The sequence below is a fragment of the Astyanax mexicanus genome, chromosome 19 (genome assembly GCF_023375975.1).
Source record: "Astyanax mexicanus isolate ESR-SI-001 chromosome 19, AstMex3_surface, whole genome shotgun sequence".
Taxonomy (NCBI): domain Eukaryota; kingdom Metazoa; phylum Chordata; class Actinopteri; order Characiformes; family Acestrorhamphidae; genus Astyanax; species Astyanax mexicanus.
Window position 1 is genome coordinate 33,812,159 of NC_064426.1, and position 8,672 is coordinate 33,820,830.

The window sequence follows — 8,672 nt, forward strand, 5'->3', positions numbered from 1 at the left end:
TGGCAAAATATTAGTATTCATATGTATATACATGTATTATAGTATGTATATCAGGCTGTATAAAATTGAATGCTCTATAATTTCATTGGTTATTGAATTACACCTTGCAGAAAAATATAGAGATAAACATATTTCAGTTTTTTCTGATGATTATTTTTCCTTTTATTGTTTTAAATTAAGTATATCTAGAAAAAGATCTGGCTTGTTGAGTGAGTGAGAGCTTTAATATAATTTAAAATGAATAGCCTTCCTAAAATAATCTCAAACACATTTTTTTATGTCATTGTATGGGTTTATTTTAAATATATTTTTAATTGGAGTTTTCATGTATGGAAGGTGTTAATACATATTTAATAAATTAAAACTGTCAAAATTAATGCTGCTAATTTTGCATTAATGTTGCAGCTTATCTGAACACTTTAACATGTTAATTTGTTTTAGCTCAAATAAAATTAAATACGTGACGAAATTTATAAACTGTTAAGTGTGGAAAATCTATCTAAGCCAACCCTTACCGATACTTTCTCCATAAAACAAAACATCAGTTAAACTCAGTAACTCTGCAAATTACATTATTTTAGTTTAAAAAGCCTAAAAACTACAATGAGATATAACACAGTGGATCAACACCAGCAGATGACATGTCTCTCCAAACCATCACTGATTATGGAAACTTCACACTAGACCTCGAGCAGTTTGGACTGTGTGTTTCTCCACTCTTCCTCCAGACTCTGCTCCCTTGATTTACAAATGAAATGTAAAATTTACTGATGATCAGTGATGGTTTGGAGAGACATGTCATCTGCAGGTGTTGATCCACTGTGTTTTATGAAGTCTAAAGTCAGTGCAGTGTTTTTCCAGAAAATATTACAGCACTTCATGCTTCCCTCTGCTGACAACTTTTATGGAGATGCAGATTTCATTTTCCAGCAGGACTTGGCCCACTGCCCACACTGCCAAAAGTACCAGTTGGTCTTATATAATATTCTGATTTTCTGAGACACTGATTCATTAGAGACTGGTTTTCATTGGCTGCAAGCCATAATCACCAAAAATAAAAGAAATGAATAGGTCGCTCTGTGTGTTATTTAACTGAATTACTGAAATAAAGTACTTTTTAATGATATTCTATTTTCTTTAATGCACTAGTGTATATACTGTGAGAAACTCTTTTAATACACTCTAATCCTCCGCTCTGTAGGCGGCAGTAAAAGCACAACTGGAGTTCAGACCAGCACAAATGATCCAGAAGCAGCTGTAGAAGTCGTGGCAGTTTCAGTCCTCACGCTCGCTTTTGTTCAGTGTTTGTATCCATATTTACAGCGTGAAAAACAACACACACCCGGAGCTTCAGCTGTGTGTACTGTCTCTCTGTGTAAGTACAGAATGTGCACTTTATTAGAACGTTACACGGTGTTTTTAGGGTCATATCTACAGAGAAATGAGCCCACCCTCCTCTTGTTTTGGTTTGTTTACTAAAATAAAAGTACATTTGTCTGCAGTAGTTAGTTACCTAGCTGCTGGTCTCATAGTTTAACTGAGTTGGGAAGGGGAAAAGGGTCAGCAGATAAAAAAACTATCAGACTCAGACTCTAAATCTCAGGTTTTCATGGTTCCTAACCCTGCTCCTCCTGAAATAGGTTAGCTATTGTCCTGCACTTTATAGTTCTTATCTGTTGTAGCAGTGGGGAGGTTTGTTTTAATCAGATTCAAGTCAAGTCAAGTAGTTTTATTGTCAATACTGCATATGTACAGGACATACAGAGAATTGAAATTATGTTACTCTCCTTCCCAAATTTTACAGCAGGTACAGATAATAGATATAATAAAAGAGAGAATGGGAGACACTATATGTACAATACAGCAGGGACACAATAGACATACATGAGACAGAAAACAAAGTGCAGTAGTGGTGGGGGTGAAATAAGATATATAAATAGAAATAACAAGAAATAAGATATATAATATAAAAGAGTGGGAGACACTATATGTACAAAACAACAGAACACAATAGACATTGTCTTCCGTAAGACAGAAGACAATAGTGCAGTATAGTTTCCAGTACTGTGTGTATTGTAGTACAGAGTTTCAGTACTGTATTGGTGGGGGGGTGGGGGGTCAGGATGCTGAGTGAGTGTGTGCTGGGGGCAGGATTGGGATGGGGGGTGGAGCAAGAAGAGAGTTCAGCATCCTCACAGCCTGATGGATGGGGCTGTCTCGCAGTCTGCTGGTCCTCGCCCCGAGACTCACTGATTCACTTGAAAATTAAGGTGCGACAAATAGTTACTTGAGAGATGCCATTGATTTTTTTTTTTGAAGATCCATGTGTAAGAAACCCATCAGCACTTTAAAGAACCTTCTTTTAATGAACACATCCACTTTAAAACACACATTTTTCTAGTAGTGCACTGGAAGTACTGTAATGTCCAGTTAGATAGTCCAGTTAGCTAGTTAGCTAAACCTGCTTTCTTTGTTTTGCAATGTTTGCATCAACTTTCTTACCATCAGTACCACCACTCGGTCATTTCTTCAACTCCTGAAGTCTTTTCTTTACAGTTCGGACAGAACCCAGTGGTCCAGCTTAAGCATTCGAAGCAGAAATTGATTTTCTAGTGCCGTTGTGGATTTATATACAGTTCTTCTCTTTCTAAGGTGGCTTTTGTTTGTGTAGGAAACTGTACTGACACACTGGCTTGGTAATTTCTTTGAAGACATATGCTCTAAAGAGTTAGCATTCTTTATTCTCTCTCAATCACTTTATTTCTCTCTCTCTCTCTCTCTCTTTCACTACACTAGCATTTATTTTTCTCAATTTAACTCTCACTTAAACTCAGTGCATTACATGATTCTAGTTTACTACTCATTAAAACTACCCTGAGACATTATAATACAGTAAAAAAGGATTACGTCTGCCAGATTTAAATCACACTACACCATTATTATTGTCCCCTTTCCAAAAATGCAGACCAGCATTTAAAAAAAAATCATGATTTTTTTTTATTAGCATTGAAGTCAAAAACCTATTTTCTGAAGCTTTATCCATGTGGCGTTCTGACTTTCTTTGTTAAGCGGCTTTTTTTCATATTCATTATGAGAGCAATCCAGACATGCAGTGTTAAGTAAATATTTAAGCAGATATTACATTAACAGTCAATTTTAAAACTGCGTTCAATTGTAAATTGTTTGCATTCATTTTAAAATTTAAAATAAATTTTCTTCCATGGCTACAGACCAACTATAGGTTGTAACGAATTACTTGTTCCCTCAAATGACCTTTTGTTAAAAATCATGGAGAAAACACTAAAGCATGTTAGGTAATTGGTACTCCAATGGGAAATGGTAATGTTTAGCTGGAGCACAGAAAGCTTGGGTGGGGTGTCATTCCCAGCTCTAATATATCTGACTTCTGAGAGAAATCAAATTCAGCACAAGTTCTTATTGACCAGAGCAGGGGCAGTTGGACTCCAGGACTAGGGGACATTGCTTTAGATGAAACTGAAAAATATAGAGGCCTGTCATAATAGTTACATTATCAAAATATTATAAAATCATTTGTCATGACCTCAAAAACATCATCAAAATGTATTTGTTTGGTATAAAGTATTCAGTCTTTTCACTTGATCTGAAATAAAACTTTTTTTCTATTTTCGGCTGGACTAATATTTCGATTTGCAAATATTAAATAATTTATCTTTAAAAGTGCAGTTGTATTTTTTTTATTATTATTATTTCAGTTGTATAAATTGGTCTAAAAATGACACTAATATTATTTGTTGTGATCATTTTGGGCCAGTATATCATTCTTTTTTTTTTTTTTACTGTGACAGTACTAATAGTAGGAAAGTAATAATAGAAGTACTAATAGAAGGGAAGGCATGTACAAGTTTGGTTTGTCATTTCTTTATCATTTTTGAATAATAGAAATGTTTTTAATATCAAAATCAGCTTATTAGTTATGGCTTTAATTGTCAGAACTTAAGGACTTTCCTAATGGCTTTCTCCATTTGTGTTTTTTTTTCTTTAGGGTCTTTGTGGAAAACCCTTTAAACTGCTGGGACAGCATCGCAGCATCATTTGACCTCTTTATTGTAGTAGATACAGTACCAGTCAAATGCCTTAGTACCAGATTTTAAGAGTATCTAGTTTTATTAGTTGTATTGTTTGTGTTTACAAACACACATACATTTACAAAAAGTATGTATTGTAGATTTTATGGGAATTGACAACAAAAAGAGGGGAATTTCCCTCTGAAGCCCATATTTATTAATGTTTTTTGTGTAATACAAAAATGGCAAAAGGCACTCAGCTAAGCAGAGAAAAAAGAGAGTCTGTTATCACTTTAAGAAATCAAGGCCAAACATTAAGACAAATAGCAAAAGCACTGCAAGTGTCTGTTAGTACAGTAGCAAACACCATCAAACGAGTTGAAGAAACTGGTACTCATGAGGACCGAGAAAGATCAGGGAGGCCAAAGGTCACCTCAGAATCAGAAAATAAGTTTATTCAGGTCACATGCCTACAAGACGGCCAGTTAAGCGCCCCTAAAATACAAACACAGCTGAATGCCAAAAGAACTTCAGTTGTTTCAATATCAACTATTCAGAGAAGACTGCGAGAAGCTGGATTAACCAGACGACAAAAAACAAAAAATAAAATAGCTCGGGCCAAAACAACAGAGAAACTAGAGAGCTGTGATGTTAAAGTCAGCACTGCTACGTAGATTAAAGGTCTAACTTAGGCCAGAACTGATTTAGTGTATGTCTTGGACATTGTGAAGCATGATGCTTCCACTTTCCTTTCAATCAGTCTAGCAATACATAATGCCTAATAATGCTGCATGGATAAATATCTTCTCATATGAGAGCAGTTGCTGCCAAAAGTGATTTTTCTCACCATTTAAGTATTTGAATCCAATAAGTGATAATGAGCTTGTTTCCTTACCGAGCCTAGAATCTGGCCTGGGTGTAGACACATTTTTTCAGGCCCTTAAACCCGGTTTACATCTGGTCAATTCACCCATCTTGAATATCAGGATTAAATCTGGATATCGGCAAGCCGCATTAACATGTAAGTGTAAACGTACCCAAGACCCGTTTAAAACAGGTACAAATCCAATCACTCAAACAATCCACTTCCCTTCAGCTGGTCTAAACTCAACCAGACCCTTCTCAGTACAACTGAAAGAACAACTGTACGTACAACCAGTGGTTATTGCTCAAATGCATCTGGCTAAAATGATCTCATCAGGATACAATCCAGATTCTTATCCAGATTCGTTTCATACAGTGACCAGTGTAAACGTAGTCACAGATGCATAAAATATAAAGATCTTATACTTTTGTCACTTGAAATGCAGTAATCCTTCTAAACTTCTTTAGTGTTCATTGGCTTGGGTAATCTAGTCTATTGTATTTTGATCTGTCAACTTTCTGTGAACATGACAGAGTCACAAAACGTAAAAAAAGGTTCAGAAATCTGCTACTTTTGACTGGTACTGTTGATGCTCTTTGTAATAGACAGCCATGTCTTTGGATTATTTTGCACTTGAGCCAAGTTGATAAAAGGAGAGCCATTTGGTAATTAATTGTAAATGTCTCCTAGTAAACTGCAAAGGTAAGAGTGATTCTTTATAGACACATTATTCTAATAATAATTTACACTGATATGCCAAATGTCATGGGATTAGTATTGTGTCTCATGATATTTACCATGTCCCACGGAAGCTAAACAGCACTGCAATGACTTTTTGGCATTGAATGTGGTATTGGGGGAAATATTAAATATATACATATAAAACTCAGTTTTCTAAATTTGTTTATCTGATTTTGCTATTTATAGGTATGTGTTTGAGTAAAATGAACATTGTTGTTTTAGTCTATAAACTACAGACAACATTTCTCCCAAATTCCAAATAAAAATATTGTCATTTAGAGCATTTATTTGCAGAAAATGAGAAATGGCTGAAATATAAAAAAAAAATGCACAGCTTTCAGACCTCAAATAATGCAGAAAAAAAGTGCAAAAAGTATTAAGAGTTTAGAAATCAATATTTGGTGGAATAACCCTGGATTTTATTTATAACAGTTTTCATGCATCCTGGCATGTTCTCCTCCACCAGTCTTACACACTGTTTTGGATAACTTTATGCCTTTACTCCTGGTGCAAAATTAAAGCAGTTCAGTTTGGTTTGATGGCTTGTGATCATGCATCTTCCTCTTGATTATATTCCAGAGGTTTTTAATTTGGTAAAATCAAAGAAACTCAGCCTTTTTAACTGGTCTCTTCTTTTTTTCCCCCAGAGCTGTATATTATATATTATCACAGTAGACACTGTAGATCAGACCTACATTTCTGGTACTCAAGTCAGTGTATAGTTATTGTAACAAAAATTATATGACCTTATATAACCTGATAAAAAAAATATGTTGTGATTATGCTACGGCTATTCTTTTGATGTTTTTCAGAGGAATCCCTGCCCCCCCCCCATTCTGTGAAAACCTGTCTACATGCTTTTCCAGCATTCCAAGCCACATCCAATGTCCCCTGCCCAGATGCCACCCTTCATCTGTGGGACTGGACTCGTCTATCAGGCTTCTAAGGTGGAGATTTAAATCTGAGCCATCCTCTTTAGGTTCCCCCTCTTACTCTGTTTTACTGTTGGTGTAGGAGTATTAAGGATATCCTACAGCAGGTTCATGTCACGAGCACAGAAGAAGCAGAGCAGGAGGCTCTGTGTTCAGTGTGTGGAGATGCATCCGAAGATCCAGGTCCTGAAAACATGTAGCATCGTATAAGAGAAACCAAAGTGCTCAGGCGTGGAACATGGACACGCTTACTCACAGAATGGAGTAGAAAAGCTCAACCACAGACTCTCCTTGCTAAATCCCATGTTTTTGTGAGTTTAATGGATTAATCTCACACCAGAGACCCACCAAACAGTGCTGATCGTCACTGTATCTAATAGATGTTTCAACTACGCTGATATCAGCTTCTCAAGCACTGTGGAAAAACAACAGTATCCAAACGTACCTTTTATTTTTCACATTTGAAACTGGGAACTCCTATGGGGTAAACTTTTGGAATGTGTAAATAATAATCCAGTTTGAGGAGATCATTGAGATCATGTTTGGTGTCATGCATGATGAATAAACGGTCTGCTATAAAAAAAAAAACTCAAATTTTCTTGTGTGTACATTGACAGTATGTATACAGTATGTTGTTTTTTTTTACATTTTTTTTTTTACATTTTATTTTAAAGAACACTTGTAAAATTCTCTTGTGCCTTACGATCAGAATAGCGTTTTGTCATTTTTTATGTCACTTTTTTGTTTTATTCAGCATTTTCCTTATTTTCTGTTCTGTTTAGTATGTTTGGAAATAATCTAATCTAATCTTAGACACTGACGCTGTTGTAAAAAAAAGTTTAATATAATATTTAATAAAATAACACTGTTTTTCTGATAATTTGTTTCATATATTTATGCATTGTCTTTAAGAGTTTTTCAGTTAATCTTCCTGTAATTCCTTCAGTCTGATCACAAGAGGGCAGCTCTGTCAGTGTAAATCTTGACCATATTTAAGAGTTAGCAAAAAAGTGGCTCATTTTAGCTGACATCACTCAATCTGAAGTAGATATGTTTGAAGTACTATAGAGGCCTAAGTAACTTGAGTAAACGGACTAAAACTCGTGGAAAATATGTAGTGAAGTAAGAGTGGAAGTAGGAGAAAAAAATAATACTCTATAATACTATAAAATAATACTCTATAATACTATATATAAAATCTAAAAATTATATGATATTATTGTTTTTTAATCCTTCACTCTGTAGGCGGCACTAAAAGCAGAAGTGGAGTGATGGCATTTGTGGGCGTGTCTAGTTGTACACAAGCAAAGAGCAATCAGAGACTCTATATAGAGGAGAATTCCCACTTTAGACTATGTTCCGAGTTTCTGAGACCACCAGAGGGCGTTTATATGTGTGTGTATATATATATATATATATATATATATATATATACACACACATATAAACGCCCTCTGGTGGGCATGACAACTATTATTTCAGGGATGTATCTCTATCACATTTTGTGTATTCTATACATAGACTAGAATCTGTTTGGAGGAAATATGGAGGAAAATCATACGTTAGAAAAGATTTTTGTCCTTATTCCTGAATTTTTACTTATTTACTCAACATATAACAATATGAAAAGTTTTAGCACCGCAGACATGTATATTGATTTAAATTAATAATTTATTGTCGCCAATAACTGACCTATACCTTACACTTGCCACAGTATATATACAATATATGTTTAGCATATCTCTAACAGACAGAACCCAACGTTTATTTAATAGCCTACGGGGCATGATAACTTACTTTAGAGTTTTAGCTCTATCTATATCACATGGTTGTTGACTTCAGGAGAGCACAACACACCCACTCTCCACTCAACATCGACGGGTCCTCTGTGGAGATTGTTAAGAGCACCAAGTTCCTTGGTGTCCCCTTAGCAGATAACCTCACCTGGACCCTGAACACCAGCTCTACAGCCAAGAAAGCCCAGCAGCGTCTCTACTTCCTCCGGAAGCTGACAAAGGCCCGTCTCCCTCCACCCATCCTCACACTCTTCTATAGAGGGACCATTGAGAGCATCCTGAGCAGCTGCAT

General features: G+C 35.5%; 1 long non-coding RNA gene across 1 annotated transcript; it reads left to right on the forward strand.

Annotated features, from left to right (window-relative positions):
• Positions 1-1,234: 1,234 nt before the first annotated feature.
• LOC111192059 (uncharacterized) lies at positions 1,235-7,464 on the forward strand. Its single transcript, XR_002649795.2, has 3 exons — positions 1,235-1,375; positions 4,025-5,613; positions 6,465-7,464. It is a non-coding gene; the product is annotated as an uncharacterized LOC111192059 (long non-coding RNA).
• Positions 7,465-8,672: the final 1,208 nt, after the last annotated feature.